Here is a 17,792-nt window from a genome sequence, read left to right as displayed (position 1 = left end):
TCAGTACAGACAAGGTTTCACCATGTTGCCCAGGCTGGCCTCGAACTCCTGCCCTCAGGTGATCGTCTGCCTCTCCTCCCAAAGTCCTGGGATTACAGGCGTGAGCCACTGCACCCAGCCAATAATGTCTTTAATAGGGATTAATGTAAAACAAAAAGAAAAAGCCACACAGTGGATAATGAAGCTAAATTTGTCTTACCATTTGCCTGGTGTTTTATAGAGGTGGTAAAATTTCAGTTGGTGGTTCCTAATAATATCTTCGCAATAGAAAATAAAGATCTATGTGCAGGTAGGTTAAGGTTACTCCAGTGATCAAGGTAGTGTAAAGGATAAAATAAGAAAGATAATAATAATGAATATGTAGCTAAAAGTCAAGGATTGTAAAATACACAGTAACATCAGCCTTTAGGTGGAACGAAGCCTGTCTTGGGTAGGATTTCCTAGAAGCAGACCCTAAGTGAAAGTGACTTATTAGTAAGGGCTGTCCCAAGGGAGAAATAAATAGAGGGTCTGGGGGTTAGACAGGGAAAGGAAGGAAGCCCCCAACAAGGGTATGTCATTAGGTAAATTCTTATGGAGGGTTATTTTGGCTCATTGCTACAAGAGAACTCTAAAGACACTTCTCAGAGTTGTCCTGTTTGGGAGATGGGCAGACAATGAGGGGTGGGAGAAGGAGGAGCTGGAGTAAACACCCCCATCCTTGTCAGTCATTGGTTAAAGACTGTCGTAGGGGTATGTAAGTCACTAGGCGAGGCTGGGCTCTACCTCTACTTGGTAAAGTTTCTGAGCAGTACAGCATCTGTTACAGGACCATTTCAGAGGAGTTGATTCTAGAGTCTATTTTATTAATATCTAAGCATATGTTAGGTTTTAAACAGAAAGCGTCAAGTCTGTGGTGGATGTGCAATAACATCACACCATATTTAAGTTCTTACAAAGATGAAGAAGGAAGATGTGGGTTTCCAGACATTTTCTGGAAACTAGAAACACTTCCCTGTGTGTCACGCCGTGACAGTGCCGTGCCACGCAGCCCACTGGAGTGACGTGTGATGTGATGACATTGACTTCAGGTCCTGGTGAGAAGACTATTGCCAGGAGGCGTCTGGCTGGCTGGTGGCTGCTCATATCCTACGCATACCCACCTGACAGATCTCTAGGATTGAAACTGAGAGGATGTATGTATGACTAAGCATAACAGCAGAGTCTCTTCTGTATGAATTTCAAGACCCTTCTTAGCATCTCTCTTAATGACCTAGTGATCTGACGCTTGTGATAGGCCTTCGTGAATATTCCCCACTTCAAGGTAGTCTGTGAGACACACATACAGATGAGATTCTGTTAACAGGTCTGCCAGGTGAAACAGCCCATGTAGCTAATTTGATAGAGAATACACACTTGGGCATACAAATCACAAAACTATGTACTAATTCCACCAGGTATAAATCTCACTCACCAGACCAACGTCTGAAAACTACACCCAATTTCCAGTCTATAACAAGTTAAATGGAATTTAAGGCGGTTCGTTAAAGTGTTATAAATTTACAAAATAAGAGCTACAAAAGAATATCATAAACAAAGAATGAGAATGAATAACTCCTTTTCTCTATACAGTTATTCAGAGATTTCTTTTGTTCTTAGAGAATTGTTGTTCGTCTTCCTGATTATAAAGTCTTGTTGCAGAAAATTGGGCAAGTACTTCTTAGAAATTTTCCCTTTTCCTTTCTTTTGGATATGCCTTTTTATTGAGGTGCAACTATATGTAAAAACATACACAACTTCTAAGTACATGGTTGAGTTATTACAAAGCAAAGAAACCTGTGTAAGAACCACCCAGAAGATGGTTTGGTTTCTGTTGAGGGCAGAGTAAGTTCATATAGCAGCTCCAGTCTCGTCATTGTAACATGTATTTGTGAGCTACTTGAATAGATCATTTCTTCTCTTGTCCTCCACAATCCTTGAATATTTCATTTGTTTTGGAGATTGACAGATCAAGGTATTCATTCATTGACAATTATTAATCCCTACTATGTGCTCAGCAGTGTGTGATGATGGGACTAGGGGTCTAGTGGAAGACACAGGTAATATAGAAGCAAATATACAAAAGGTTCACTATAAAATATGAAATGCTATGGAGGAAATAAAAATGATACTGTGGTCAAAAATAACTAGGTATCCTACCTAGAAAAAATGGTGAGAGAAATAAATCAGAGGTGAGATTTAGATAGAAACTTGAATAAAAAGAACCCCGCCATGAGAAGGGAGAAGGAAAACAGATTCCAAACAGAGGGAACAATGTGAACAAAGTACACAAATCCGGCTTGTTGCACAAATGGAAAATCAGGCCACTAGGCGTTGGTGGCCATAGGCATGAGTTGGAGAACCAAGACAGAGACCAGGCCAGGAAGGTTATGCTGGCCAGGAGAGCGACTTAAAGTCCTAAGTGCAATGTAGGGGGAAGAAAGGGGGTTTTACCAGGAAAGTGAAGGGACCGATCTATGTTTTAATAAAAGTACCTTGAACACTGTATCAATGGGTGTCAAGAGAGAAAGCAAGTTGCTGGCGGGTTATCACAATGGCAATGGAAGATGGACTCTGGAGGTATATCAACCATTTTTGTGGATGGATTGGATGTGGAAGTGTGGGAGGCGCAGAATCAAAATCCATCATGTGTTTTTACTTTGACAATTATGTGGAATGAGGTGTCATTCACTGAGATGGAGAAAATTCATGGAGAAATAAGTTCCCATGAAAAAAAGCAAGAGTTTAGTTTTGAACATACTACATTTCAGATGTTTGAGAGACATCCGCGTGTAGTTGTCAGGTAAGTAATCTGGATAAATGAGACGGGAGTGCTGAGAGGAGAGCCGAGCTGGAGATATAAATTTGGGAGTCATTAGCATATAGATGGTTTCTAAAGCCATGGGAATATAATGCAAGGAGAAGACAGAGACGATGCGGGGCCGAGCTCTGAGGACCTTCAACCTTCAGAAGTTGTTCAGGTTCAAGCCAGAAAAGGCTCAAAACACTAAGCAGAAAGAATCATAGATGTAGGAGGAAAACCAGGTCTCAGAAGCCAAGAAAGCAGAGTTTCAAGCGGAGGGGATGGTCCACAGTGCCCAGTGCTGCAGAGAGGCTGTGTAAGAACAAACAAGAGGAGCTTGGGATTGCCCAAAGCTGTTGGTGGTGCTGTCTCAGGGGAGAAAAGATTAAATGGGAAGGGAAAATGGGGCAAGAAGTGAAGTGAGTGGGGTCCAGGTAAGTTCTTTAAGAGGCAGATGCTCTTAAAACATGATGTGCATTGGGGAAATGAGAGAAGATGATAAAGGAGAGACCAGTCAAAGGAACAACCTCTTTGATGAGGCAGAGGTGGGTGTCCAGCACAAGTGGAGGCCTTCGCATCTAAGAGGAGAAAGGATGCTTTTTCTGAAGAAACAGAAGAGAAGAAAGTGAGTGCTCTTGGTGTCATCTTCTTAAATCTCAGGAACACATAAGGCAAAGTGAGCAGCCAGAAAGAAAGAGGCAGGGGAGGGTGGGAGGAGTGAGAAGTCTTAGTAGAAGCAAGGAATAGGTATATAGTCGCGCTGTAGAGAGTGGGAGCTCATACCCCAGGAAACTGGGTACTGATAAGGAAGGAAGAGCCATCTGCTGATGTGAACGTACAGTGTCCTCGGTTTACCCAAATGTTTACTATCAAAAAAACCCAAAAACAAACAAACAAAAAAACACCCTAAAGCTTCAAGGGAAAGAAAACAAAACACAGACCACCAAAGTCATTTAAAGCTATGCAAGTGCAATAAAAAGCGTGTGGGTAACTGGGCGTGGTGGTAGTCACCTGTAATCTCAGCTACTCAGAAGGCTGAGGCAGGAGAATCTCTTGAACTTGGAGGCAGAGGTTGCAGTTAGACGAGACTGCATCATTGCACTCCAGTCTGGGGGACATAGCAAGACTCCATCTCAAAAAAATAATAATAATAAATAATAAAGTAAAAGTGAGTGGGGAAAAGGCAGCTGAAAGAACATGAGTGAAATGATGAACTCTGGAATATCAGGTGGATAAAGACAGGAGTCACAGCAGGAGCGCTGGAGAAGGCGAGAAAGCAGCCAGGGAGTCCCGTGGAGATGAAGAGAGCAAAGGCTCTGCAAGCACCGCAGCTGTTGCTGGAGACGAGAATGCTTCACTTTGTTATTCTGGAGGTGAAGTAACATCTAATTCGACTCTGTTATCCTGAGAGTGTTCGATGAGAATAGAGTAGAAGATGAGTAGATCAATGAATGAAGATACAGGATACTGAAGGGACTATTCATATAAATAATGAATTGCCAAGAAAATGGACGGAATGGCCAGGTGTGGTGGCTCACGCCTGTAATCCCAGCACTTTGGGAGGCCGAGGCAGGCAGATCACCTGAGGTCGGGAGTTCATGACCAGCCTGAAAAACATGGAGAAACCCCATTTCTACAAAAAATACAAAATTAGCTGGGCGTGGAGGTAATGCCTGTAATTCCAGCTACTCGGGAGGCTGAGGCAGAAGAATCACTTGAACCTGGAAGGCAGAGGTTGCAGTGAGCTGAGATCGCCCCATTGCACTCCAGCCTGGGCAACAAGAGTGAAACTCCATCTCTAAATAAATAAATAAATAAGAAAAGAAAACAGAATTTGGAGAACTGGGGGTGGGGACAGGAGAGATAAACATCCTCAGTGAGTTGTGGGGGCAGGAGGTTAACAGATTACAGCAGCAACATGGGGTGGGGGGAGCACAGCACAGCCCAGTGGCATGAAGATTAGGGGCTTTTACGAGAGCGATGGGAATGGCAGCTTGGCTGGTGTTGATGAGAAAGCATCTTATGGCCTTGCCGAAGCCATGCATACCTTGGGACGGCCTCCAGAGAAGGCGAAAGACACAGCTAAGGCCAGGTCAACACAGCAATGTTCTAAAATGAGACTGAGAATTTAACAATGGAGTTTGTGATTGTAGGAAAAATTCCAAAAGCAGAATGTATCAACTATCAAGAAAAATGATGAAATATAATTATTTGGGGGGGTTTATAAAAAGGAGGAATTCTGTGCTACACCTACTATATATCTAACTCAAAAGTCACTTATTCAGCTACTTTTGTAAGCAATGGACTATGCTTCTAACAGACTTTTCAGCCGTATGCAACAAAAATCCAAGTAGGAAGGGCCCATAGGTTGGTGCACAGGTCAGCATGTGATACCCCAATGCAAACACATGGTAAATAACTGGCAAAAGTCAATAACGGCTATAGATATTTATATATGGAGGGATTTATACAAAGAGGAATATATATAAGGAGGAATTTAAAATCATGTCTAGAGTAATATAATAGATGTTAATAATCATGATGATAGTATTTTGAAGTATATTAAACAAAATTAATTCATTTCTAACCCAACTAGTAAAATATTCTTTAAACCAAGACTTCACCAGCATGCCAAATTTAAAAGTTAAAAAAATCCAGCTTTTTGAGTAATGAGCAATTTCAGTCATCAATAAAATTAATGAAAATGAGAGAGCAAATTACACTAATCCACTGGGTAAAGAAAAATGTTAAACATTACCCAAATAGAAGCTTTCTTTTCTATTGCTTTTCAGCAGTAATAGGTATCAACTACCTTTAACAAAAACACTGTTGCTGAGATAACTCACCCTCTTGATTTTTAAATATACTCAAGATATGTCATTTTTCAATAAATGATGTCAGCATTACACTGTGTGAAAAAAAATATAAAAAAAAAATTTAAGTTTCGTCTATAAATATTATTCCATTGACACTTCATAATTAAAGTTTCCAAAGGATGAATTCAAGGCCGGGGGTGGTGGCTCGCGTCTATAATCCCAGCATTTTGGGAGGCTGAGGCGGGTGGATCACCTGAGGTCAGAAGCTCGAGATTAGCCTGACCAACATGATGAAACCCAGTCTCTACTAAAAATACAAAAATTAGCTGGGCGTGGTGGTGGATGCCTGTAATCCCAGCTACTTGGTAAGGTGAGGCAGGAGAATCGCTTGAACTTGAGAGGCGGAGGTTGCGGTGAGCCGAGATCGCACCATTGTACTCCAGCATGGGCAACAAGAGTGAAACTCCATCTCAAAAAAAAAAAAAGTGAGGAAACGTTGGAGAACATAACTTGATTGAGTAGGAAGGAAATGGCAGCTTAGAGCGGACCCTGAAAGCCGGGAGGCGGCTCACTGGGCCTGATCTCCTGCCCGCAGAAACAGGCAATACATGCGTGATGTGTGAAGCCTCTAAGTTTGTCATCATGCAGAAACAGGCAAGTAATACATATTCTAACCTGGAAAAAATCTCAAGCCCGTTGCACAAGAAGTTATTTACCATTGTAAACTCTCTGCAAAATGTCTTGGAAACCCAAGTTGAGAACAGCTTTGATCAGAGGTAACTGAAGGTGGGCAGAGGAAACCAAGCAGTAACTATTTAGCTTTTTTTTCTCTCTCTCTCTTTCTCTCTCTCTCTCTCTCTCTGTGTGTGTGTGTGTGTGTTTCAGTTTGGCAGACGCCTTTTTTTTTCCCCCTCTAGTGCATCACGTTGAAACTGTAGCTTATGCCGGGCGCAGTGGCTCATACCTGTAATCCCAGTACTTTGGGGGGCCAAGGCGGGCAGATCACGAAATCAGGAGATCGAGATCGTCCTAGCCAACACGGTGAAACCCCATCTCTATCAAAACTACAAAAATTACCCAGATGTGGTGGCGCACACCTGTAGTCCCAGCTACTCAGGAGACTGAGGCAGGAGAATTGCTTGAACCCTGGAAGCGGAGGTTGCTGTGAGCCGAGATCACACCACTGCACTCCAGCCTGGGCGACAGAGCGAGACTCCATCTCAAAAAAAAAAAAAAAAAAAAGGAAACTGTAGCTTAGAAAAGGAGAATGCATGTGATTATTTGTGAATTGCATTTGTGAGGGAACCTGAGGACTCGAGCCAGCCCAGCAGAGGGCAAGGCAGCACAGGGCATGCGTCATTTTCCTGGTCCTACCTTCATAGGATATTAGACAAAGGAAACTGAGCACCTGCTCCATTTGATGAAATAAAGCAGATAAAAGACAATACATTTAAACAATTAGATTTGTATCTTTTATATCCAAGCAATGTTGTACAGAAAAGCACCAACTCCACCTTATGACAAGTGTGTTACTGCCCATACTCAGGAAAACCCCTGATGTTGCCAGCACGGGAGCCAGGACAACAGAAAGCTGAATAATTCCTTTGCCCAATGTGAACGCCTCCAATAAGGCTCCAGTTTGGAAGACTTCCGAAGGCCTTTCAAATTTATAATAAACACTGTGAATTGCCACACTTAATCCCCTGTGTTCTGGCTGGGCCAACTGTTATAAGGCATCATCCCACAGTCATTGCTGCTTGGTAGTCGAACAAACATGCTGGGGTCAGAGGCCAGAGTCCTTCCTCGTGCCAACAGCTTCCCTGGGCCTGGCCCCAACACCATCGCCCCCAGGGCACTTTGCTGTGGCCTCACTGGGTGTGCCCACGTGGTCTTGCCCTGAACCCCAATCTGTAATCTCCTCAGCACCAGCTGTTTAGGCGTTGACCATAAAAGGCACTGAACGATGGTGCTAGGTTTTTCTGTTGTTGTTTTTTTGTTTTGAGATGGAGTCTTGCTCTGTCTCCCAGGCGGGAACGCAGTGGCATGATCTCGGCTCACTGCAACCTCCACCTCCCAGGTTCAAGCAATTCTCATGCCTTAGCCTCCCAAGTAGCTGGGATTATAGGCACCCGCCATCACACTCAGCTAATTTTTGTATTTTTAGTAGAGATGAGGTTTCACCATGTTGGCCAGGCTGGTCTTGAATTCCTGACCTCAAGTGATCCGCCTGCCTCAGCCTCCCAAAGTGCTGGGATTACAGGCATGAGCCACCGTGCTCAGCCGATGGTGCTGTTTAACAACAGTATCTGTCCTTGACAATATAGGGCTTCTTCTGACCACCTTAAAGTTGCTACTGCATCAGGCTTTACCAAATTCTTCCCTTGTTACATGAGTTTCAACTCAAGAGGTAACGTGGAATCAGATCGTGGGGGAAGCTTCAAGAGCAGCAAAGTTTGTAATTTTTGCCCAGTTACCCTACAAGAAAATAAAGTGTTGACTCTTGGGCATAATCACCACAGTGAGAACCCATATGTTAATATGGGATATGTTAATAACCACAAGCAAGCATCTATATCTCTCCTTTTAAATATACTCCTTAGATGGCTGCTCCTTATGACAAAGGTTTTATTTGGTGATTTGAGGACAAAAAAAAATCACTCTTCTTTATGGTGACTACTATGCCATCATCTTTACTAACAAGGGTATTATCAGGAATCTCCAAGAAAGAATGTGGCATTTATGTTATAGCCTTCGTTTCTTCAAACTATTCTGGATTCCCTGTATTATTTTACATATTTTCACTGACTTTTAAGCAAAGGCTTTAATTTTTCTTTTTCTTTCTTTTTATTTATTTATTTTTTTGTGTGATGGAATTTCGCTCTTCTAGCCCAGGCTGGAGTGCAATGGCGCCATCTCAGCTCACTGCAACCTCTGCCTCCTGGGTTCAAGTGATTCTCCTGCCTCAGCCTCCCGAGTAGCTGGGATTACAGGCGTGCGCCACCACACCCATTTAATTTTGTATTTTTAGTAGAGACGGGGTTTCTCCATGTTTTTCAGGCTGGTCTTGAACTCCCGACCTCAGGTGATCTGCCTGCCTCAGCCTCCCAAAGTGCTGGGATTACAGGCATGAGCCACCATGCCCAGCAATTTTCTACTTTATTATTATTATTATTTCTGAGATGGGGTCTCATTCTATCACTCAGGCTGGAGTGCAGTGGAGCAATCTTAGCCCATGGCAGTCTCTGCCTCCCAGGCTCAAGCGATTCTTCTGCCTCAGCCTCCTCTGTAGCTAGGACCACAGGTACGTGCCACATGCCCAGCTAATTTTTGTAATTTTGGAAGAGATGGAGTTTTGCCATGTTGCCCAGGCTGGTCTCGAGTTCCGGAGCTCAAGTGATCCGCCCACCTCAGCCTTCCAAAGTGCTAGGATTACAGGCATGAGCCACCGAGCCCAGCCAACTTTTCTACTTTAAAAAGGCAATTGGTGAAACCCGTCTCTACTAAAAAATACAAAAAATTAGCCGGGCGTGGTGGCAGGCGCCTGTAGTCCCAGCTACTTGGGAGGCTGAGGCAGGAGAATGACGTGAACCCGGGAGGCGGAGCTTGCAGTGAGCCAAGATCATGCCACTGCACTGCTGCCTGGGTGACAGAGCAAGACTCCGACTCAAAAAAAAAAAAAAAAAAAAAAAAAGGGCAATTGGTAAGTTATATGAACATTTTGAAACTCGAACATTTTTGTGTTACCAGGAAACTCACTATAGAGAGAATGAAAACTACTACTATCTGTAAATAATACATAATACAGACTGCTACAGGCCTTTAAGCTGATTTATAGGTAAAATATTTGTTCTATCAAAACCTTAAAAACCACATGGACACACACACAGCCTTCCCCAGCCCCTGCCGTCCCATCACACGGCCTTCCCCAGCCCCTGCCGTCCCATCACACGGCCTTCCCCAGCCCCTGCCGCCCCATCACACGGCCTTCCCCAGCCCCTACCATCCCATTTGTGGATGTAACTGACATGTAGGAAGACAGCCCGTAGTTATCCTGTGGGTTCACCTTGTCCCTGGAATTGTGTTACATAAAGAAACCAAGAAGCATTTCTCTAAGAAAGCTACCGGTCACTTGTGAAAAGCCCCAACTCATCCCAGCTGAGGCATTTATCTCGTTGGACTCACTGGTAAAAGGGAAAGCCTTGTCTCTTAAAGACTTTTAGTTATAGAGGCTACATAAAAAGTAATGGCCACCACAAAGCTTAAACAGATAAACTATCCATTGTGTGTCTTCTCCTATACATTAGTAATTACTTTTAAAAACATCTCCACCTGTACCTCAGCCTCTTATTCCTTACCAATATTCCTTACCAATAAGCCACACATATCCTAATGATATTTTGTTGATGGAGACAGAAATTAAATAGGTGGCTAATTCTTCTTCACATACGAGAAAGGAAAGTTATGGAATGAAAACAATGTCTCTAAGGACCTAAATTTTTCAAACTAGTGTGACCTAATCTGTGAGCATGGCTAAATTCTCTTGTCTCAGCTGTCTTCCATATAAAATGAGTTGTCTAACAAACAGCAAGCTCAATTAACATCTGAAACCATTATTATTAAACTTTTTCTATTTGTATGTATTTCATTCTCAGTTAATATGATGACAGAAGGGGATAAACATAACTTACCAACGACATTAACAATGTCTTCTTTCCCCTACTATATTCGTTATTAAAGAGGTTATAATTACGTTTCAAAGATAGCATTTCATTAAAGGGATTTCATTCAGATACAATTATTCTTTGCATATAAGTGCAATAAAAACCTTAGAAGGTTTTATTTGACTATGTTAGCTTCATAAGTAGAAATAATACACATACTATACAGTTAGGTTAAAGATCAGCCTAACAATATATTCATGATTAGTTCAAAAGAGCAGACATCAATTACCTATAAGTTTATAATCGTTAACACATAACAATTACAAATCAGAAACAGAGTCATCAAAGTCACGTCATAATCAATGTCCAGAAGGTCAAAGACACGCAGAGGCCAAATGCATCTTCTAAGTGTTGCCTGGGTCAATGTCTTCTATTTTACAAATGTAAACATGAAGAAATCAAGTAACTTTTAACACACGTCAGAAATGAAGTGATTTTTAATACACCCCATATAGTAAAAACATAAATTTGAACTAATGTCATAACACCTTTCTGGTGTCATTTTCATTAAAATGCACTACCCTAATCATGTTTACAATTGATATTTCTCTGAAGTATAAATTACAGATCGTATTGATACGTTCGCAAAAAGTGGCAAAAATATCCATTGCCAACATATATTCATTCAAGGCAATCAGTGTATGCTTACTGAGTGTCTTCTGTTTTCCAGAAACTTCACTAAGATGGAAAAGAAGCTTTCAATTAAAGCCCAGAGACAGAGAGAGAGGCAAACAACAACAACAACAACAACAAAACCCAGATCATTATAAAACATCAAAATCTGTGAAGTTATAAAGATGCCCACTGGGCATGAGGGTGATAACAGAGATCATTTCCAGGTAACAGAAAAGACTTTATAAAAGGTTCATGTCTGAGTTGAGCCTTAACTGAGGAGTATTTGACCAGATGGGACTGAAGAAGGAAAGACGATTCGCAGCCTAGGCGATCAAAGGAGCACGGGCGACGGGGAGAAACCCATAGAGTGTGTCCAAATACAGTCAGTCCGGTGTGAGATGCTGTAGTCCCAAGTGCATGGAGTGATGGAGACAAAGCTGAGGCCTCCAGGTTGTGGAGAGCCTTAAGTATTAAGGGACTTGGGCTTTATTCTTTGGGCAATGATAGTTACTAAACAGTTTCAAGCACAAGAATGCCATGGTCATATTTTTCATTGTATAGGACATTTTTATAGCACTGGAGTAGATATTTAAGAGAAAGACTGAGCGAAAGAAAAAAAGCCAATGGCTATCTAGTTTGTAAAAAAAAAATAATAATCTAGTGAGATGTAGAGCAAGACGGCAGAATAGAAGGTGCCACCGTTCGTCCCCTGACCCCGTAAGGACACCAAGTTAACAACTAATCTATGAAGGAAAAACACCTTCTTAAGAACCAAAAATCAGGTGAGCACTCATGGTACTTGAGTTTAACTTCATATCCCTGAAAGAGGCACTGAAGTGATTAAAAAACAAACAAACAAACAAACCCGTCCTGAATCTGCTGACACCATGCCTCCCTTGCTGGGGGCGGAGAGCATCCCTGGGCACTAGGGGAGAGACAACACAGCGATTGTGAGGCATGAAACTCAGTGTTGTCGTGTTAGAGCAGAAAGGAAAACCAGACCAAACCCAGCTGAAGCCGGCCCATGCCAGGGGGAATGCAGATTCCTGTGGTCAGAACTTGAGTGCCTGCAAACCTTCCACAGAGCGGGCTACAGCCCTCTGTGTCTCCAGGTCAGTGTGAAAGGCAGTCTAGCCTGTAAGGACTACAACTACTAGAACTTAAGTTCTAGAGCTGAACTAGGCCCACAGACAGTGGACTGGGGGTAGAAGGGCACATGACATACTGAGACACCAGCTGGGACAGACAAGGGAGTACTGGCATCGCTCCTCCCCTAACCCTAGGCTGCACAGTTCCCAGCTCCAAAACAGACCCCTTCCTGCCACCGGAGGAGAGGAAAGGGAGGAGTAGGGAGGACTTTGTTTTGTATCTTGGATAGTAGCTTAGCCACAGCAGGATAGGGCACCAGACAGAGTTGTGAGGCCTCTGTTCCAGGCCCCAGCTACCAGACAACATCTCTAGACACACTCTGGCCCGCAAGAGAACCCACTGCCTTGAAAGAAAGGAGCTGGTGCCAGCAGCATTCATCACCTGTTAACTGATGAGCCCTTGGGCCATGAATAACCAGCAGCAATACCCAGGTACCACGTCGAGGGCCTTGGGTGAGCCCCTGGGACATGCTGGCTTCAGGTACCAGCACAGTTACCGGGGTCCAGAATGCCAAGTGTGCTCTTGGTGTCCCCGATTCCAGGACCTGACCCTTGGGAAGTCCACTGCCCTGAAGGGTGAGTCCCCGACCAGGTGACATTCACTACAAGCTGACTTAAGAGCCTTGGGGCCTTAAGGGAACATCGGGGCTAGTCCGGCAGTACTCCTCATGGTCTGGGGTAGTGGTGACTACAGGGTGAGGCTCCTCTGCCTTTGGAAAGGGGAGAGAAAACTGGGAAGGACTGTATTTTGTGTTTTGAGTGTCGGCTCAGCAGCAATACCAGGTAGGCGTCTAAGACTTTTGACTCTAGCTCCTGACTCCCAGATGGCACCTCTGGACCTACCCAGAGTCTGGCAGACCTCACTGCCCTGAAGGGGAAAAAACAGTCCTGGCTGGCTTTATCACCTACTGATTATAGAGCCCCGGGGCCTTGAGTGAACATAGGCAGTAGCCAGGGAGTGGTCACAGCAGGACTTGGGTGAGACTCAGTCCTTTGTTGGCTTCATGTTTGACTCAACAAAGTCATAGTGGTGGTGGCCACAGGGGTGCTTGTGTCACTCCACCTCAAGCTTTAGGTGGCTCAGAACAGAGAGAGAGAGACTCTTTGTTTAAGAGAAAGCAGGAGAAGAGAACAAGACACTCTGCCTGGTAATCCAGAGAATTATCACAGATCTTGTCCAAGACCATCAAAGCAGTACCTCTATGAGTCTGCAAGAACCACAGCATTACTGGGCTTGGGGTTCCCCCTAAAGTAGATACAGTTTAGATCACAATACCCAAGTCCTGTCAAATATCTGGAAAGCCTTCCTGAGTAAGATGGCTACAAATAAGCCCAGACAGTGAAGACTACAATAAGTACCCAACTCTTCAATGCCCAGACACCAAAGAACATCTACTAGCATCAACACCATCCAGGAAAACACGACCTCATCAAACGAACTAAATAAGGCCCCAGAGACCAATACTAGATAAATAGAGCTATGTGACCTTTCAGACAGAGAATTCAAAATATTTGTGCTGAGAAAACACAAAGAAATTCATAACACAGAGAAGGAACTCATAATCCTATCAGATACATTTAACAAAGAGTGAAATAATTAAAAAGAATCAAGCAGAAATTCTGGAGCTGAAAAACAACTGGCATACTGAAGAATGTATCAGTGTCCTTTAATCCTGAATTGATCAAGCAGAAGAAAGAATTAGTAAGCTTGAATACAGGCTATTTGAAAATACAGAGTCTGAGGAGACAAAAAACAAACAAACAAACAAACAAAAACAATAAATTATACCTTGCCTACAGGATCTATAAAATAGCCCTAAAAGGGTAAATCTGAGAGTAATTGGGCCAGGTGCAGTGGCTCATGCCTCTAATCCCAGCACTTTTGGTAGGCCGAGGTAGGTGGTTCACAAAGTCAGGAGATCGAGACCATCCTGGCCAACATGGTGAAACCCTGTCTCTACAAAAAATACAAAAATTAGCCAGGTGTGGTGGCAGGCACCTGTAATCTCAGCTACTTGGGAGGCTGAGGCAGGATAACTGCTAGAACCAGGGAGACAGAGGTTGTAGTGAGCCGAGATCGTGCCACTGCACTTCAGCCTGGCAACAGAGCGAGACTCCATCTAAAAAAAAAAAAAGAAAAGAAAAGAAAAAAAAAAGAGTAATTGGCCTATTGGCCTTAAAAGAGGAAAGAACAAAATAGGAGTAGAAAATGTATTCAAAGGGATAATAACAAAGAATTTCCCAAACCTAGAGAAAGATATCAATATACAACTACAAGAAGGTTATAGAACACCAAGAAGATTTAATGCAAAGAAAACTACCTCAAGGCATTTAATAATCAAACTCCCAAAGGTCAAAGATAAATAAAGGATCCTAAAAGCAGCAAAAGAAAAGAAACAAATAACATACAATGGAGCTCCAAAACATCTGGCAGCAGACTTCTCAGTGGAAACCTTACAGGCTAGGAGAAAATGGCATGACATATTTAAAGTGCTGAAGGAAAAAAAGTTTTATCCTATAAAAGTGTATCTGTCAAAAATATCCTTTAAACATGAAGGAGAAATAGAGACTTTCCCAGACAAACAAAAGCTGGAGAATTTCACCAATAGCAGACCTGTCCTACAGGAAATGCTAAAAGGAGTACTTCAATCAGAAAAAAAAAAAAAAAAAGAACATTAATGAGCAATAAATAATTACCTGAAGATACAAAACTCACCGGTAATAGTAAGTACACAGAAAAACCTAGAACATTATAACAGTGTAACTGTGGTGTGTAAACTACTCTTAGACCCTAAGTAAAAAGACTAAACAATGAACCAATCAAAAATAATAACTAAAACAACTTTTCAAGGCATAGTGAGTACAGTAAGATATAAATAGACACAATAAAAAGTTAAAATGCCAAAGGATAAAGTTAAGGTATAGAGTTTTTATTAGTTTTCTTTTTGTCTGTTTATGCAATTGGTGTTAAGTTGTTATGAGGTTAAAGTGATAATATCAAACCAAAAAAACACACAATGGAGACACAAAAAATAAAAAGCAATAAACTAAATCATATCACCAGAGAAAATTGCCTTCGCTAGAGGAAGATAGGAAGAAAAGAAAGGAAGAGAAGACAACAAAACAACCAGAAAACAAATAACAAAACGGCAGGAGTAAGTCCTTACTTATAAATAATAACATCGGCTGGGCACGGTGGCTCCCGCCTATAATCCCAGCACTTTGTGAGGCTGAGGTGGGCGGGTCACTCGCCTGGGAGGTCAGGAATTGGAGACCAGCCTGGCGAACATGGTGAAACCCCGTCAGTATTAAAAATACAAAAATTAGCTGGGCGTGGTGGTGTGCCTATAATCCCAGCTACTCAGAAGGCTGAGGCAAGAGAATTGATTGAACCTGAAAGACAGAGGTTGCAGTGAGCTGAGATTGCAACACTGCACTCCAGTCTGGGTGACAACAGTGAAACTCAGTCTCAAAATAAATAAATAAATAACAACGAATGTAAAGGGACTAAACTCTCCAACCAAAAGACACAGACTGGGTGAATGGATGAAAAAAACAAGACTCATTTATTTGTTGCCTACAAGAAAAACACTTCACTATAAAGATCCATACAGACTGAAAATAAAGGGATGGAAGAAGATATTCTATGCTAATGGAAAACAAAAAAGAGCAGGAGTTGCTATACTTACATCAGAAAAAATAGATTTCAAGACAAAAACTATAAGAAGATATAAAAAAGGTCACTATATAATGATAAAGGGGTCAATTCAGCAAGAGGATATAACAACTTTAAATATACATGCACCCAACACTGGAGCACCCAGATATACTAAGATAAAGCAAATGGTATTAGAGCTAAAGAGAGAGGCCTCAATACAATAATAACTGGAGACTTCAGCACCCCACTTTCAGAATTGGACAGGTCTTCCAAACAGAAAATCAACAAAGAAACATCAGACTTAATCTGCATAATAGCCCCAAAAGCAGTAGCATTTCTATATGCCAATAATTAGTAGAAGAAAATAATAATGAAGATCAGAGCAGAAATAAATGAAATTGAAATAAAAAAATACAAAAGATCAATAAAACAAAAAGTTGGTTTCTTGAAAAGTCAAACAAAATAGACAAATCTTTAGCCAGACTAACAAAGAAAAAAAGAGAGAAGATCCAAATAAACAAAATCATAAATGAAAAAGGAAACATTGCAACTGATGCTGCAGAAGTTCAAAGGATCATTTGCGGCTACTATGAGCAACTATATGTCAATATATTGGAAAGTCTAGAAGAAATGGACAAATTCCTAGATACATACAACCTACCATTACCGAACCAGGAAAAAAAATCCAAAACCCGAACAGACCGATAACAAGTAACAAGATTAAAGCCATAATAAAAAGTCTCCCAGTAAAGAAAAGCCCAGGACATGATGATTTTACCACTGAATTCTACCAAACATTTAAAGAAGAACTAATACCAACCCTATTCAAACTATTCCAAAAGACAGAGGAGGAGGGAATATTTCCAAACTTGTTCTACGAGGCCAGTATTACGCTGATACCAAAACCAGAAACACATCAAAAAAAGAAAACTACAGACCACTATTTCTGATGAATATTGATGCAAAAATCCTCAACAAAATGCTAGCAAACTGAATTCAACAATACATTAGAAAGATCATACATCATGACCAAGTGGGATTCATCCTTGGGATGCAAGAATGATTCAAAATATTCAAGTCAATCAATGTGATACATCATATCAACAAAATGAAAGATAAAAATCCTATGATCATTTCAACTGATGCTGAAAAAGTATTTAATAAAATTCAACATCACTTCATGATAAAAGTCTTCAAAATACTGGGGATAAAAGGAACACATCTCAACGTATGGCTTTTATTAAAAGCCATAAATGACAGACCCACAGCTAGTATCATACTTCGTAGGGAAAACCTGAAAGGCTTTCTTCTAAGATTGGGAACATGACAAGGATGCTTGATGTCACCACTGTTATTCAACATAGTACTGGAAGTCCTAGCTAGAGCAATCAGAAAAGAGAAAGAAATAAAAGGCATCCAAATGATAAAGGAAGAAGTCAAATTATCCTTGTTTGCAGATGATATGATCTTATATTTGGAAAAACCTTAAGATTCCACAAGAAACCATTAGAACTGATACCCAAATGCTATAGAATTGCAGGACACAAAATCTACATACAAAAATCAGTAGCACTTCTACATGCCAACAGAAAACAATGTGAAAAAGAAATAAAAAAGTAATTCCATTTACAATAGCCACACATAAAATTAAATTCTTAGGAATTAACCAAAGAAGCAAAAGATCTCTGTAATGAAAACTATAAAATGCTAATGAAATAAAGAGAACGCCAAAAAAGGAAAAATATTCCATGTTCATGGATTAAAATCCAGTATCGTTAAAATGTCCACACTACACAAAGCAATCTACAGTTTCAGCGCAATCTCTGTCAAAATGCCAATGACATTCTGCATGGAAATAGAAAAAAAGAATCCTAAAAGTTACATGGCATCACAAAAGACCCAGAATAGCCAAAGTTATCCTAAGCAAAAAGAACAAAACTGAAGGAATCACATTACTTGACTTCAAATTATACTACAGAGCTATCATAAGCAAAACAGCATGGTACTGGCATA

At 41.4% G+C, this 17,792-nt stretch overlaps 1 protein-coding gene across 2 annotated transcripts in view; it reads right to left on the bottom strand.

Moving 5' to 3' along the window:
* Positions 1-17,792, bottom strand: part of PRKN (parkin RBR E3 ubiquitin protein ligase) — a 1,373,216-nt gene that overhangs the window by 1,193,321 nt on the left and 162,103 nt on the right. The window lies entirely within an intron of this gene.

This window comes from Macaca mulatta, chromosome 4 (genome assembly GCF_049350105.2).
Source record: "Macaca mulatta isolate MMU2019108-1 chromosome 4, T2T-MMU8v2.0, whole genome shotgun sequence".
NCBI lineage: Eukaryota > Metazoa > Chordata > Mammalia > Primates > Cercopithecidae > Macaca > Macaca mulatta.
The sequence above is the reverse complement of the archived record's forward strand: the minus strand, read 5'-3'. Positions and strand labels throughout refer to the sequence as shown.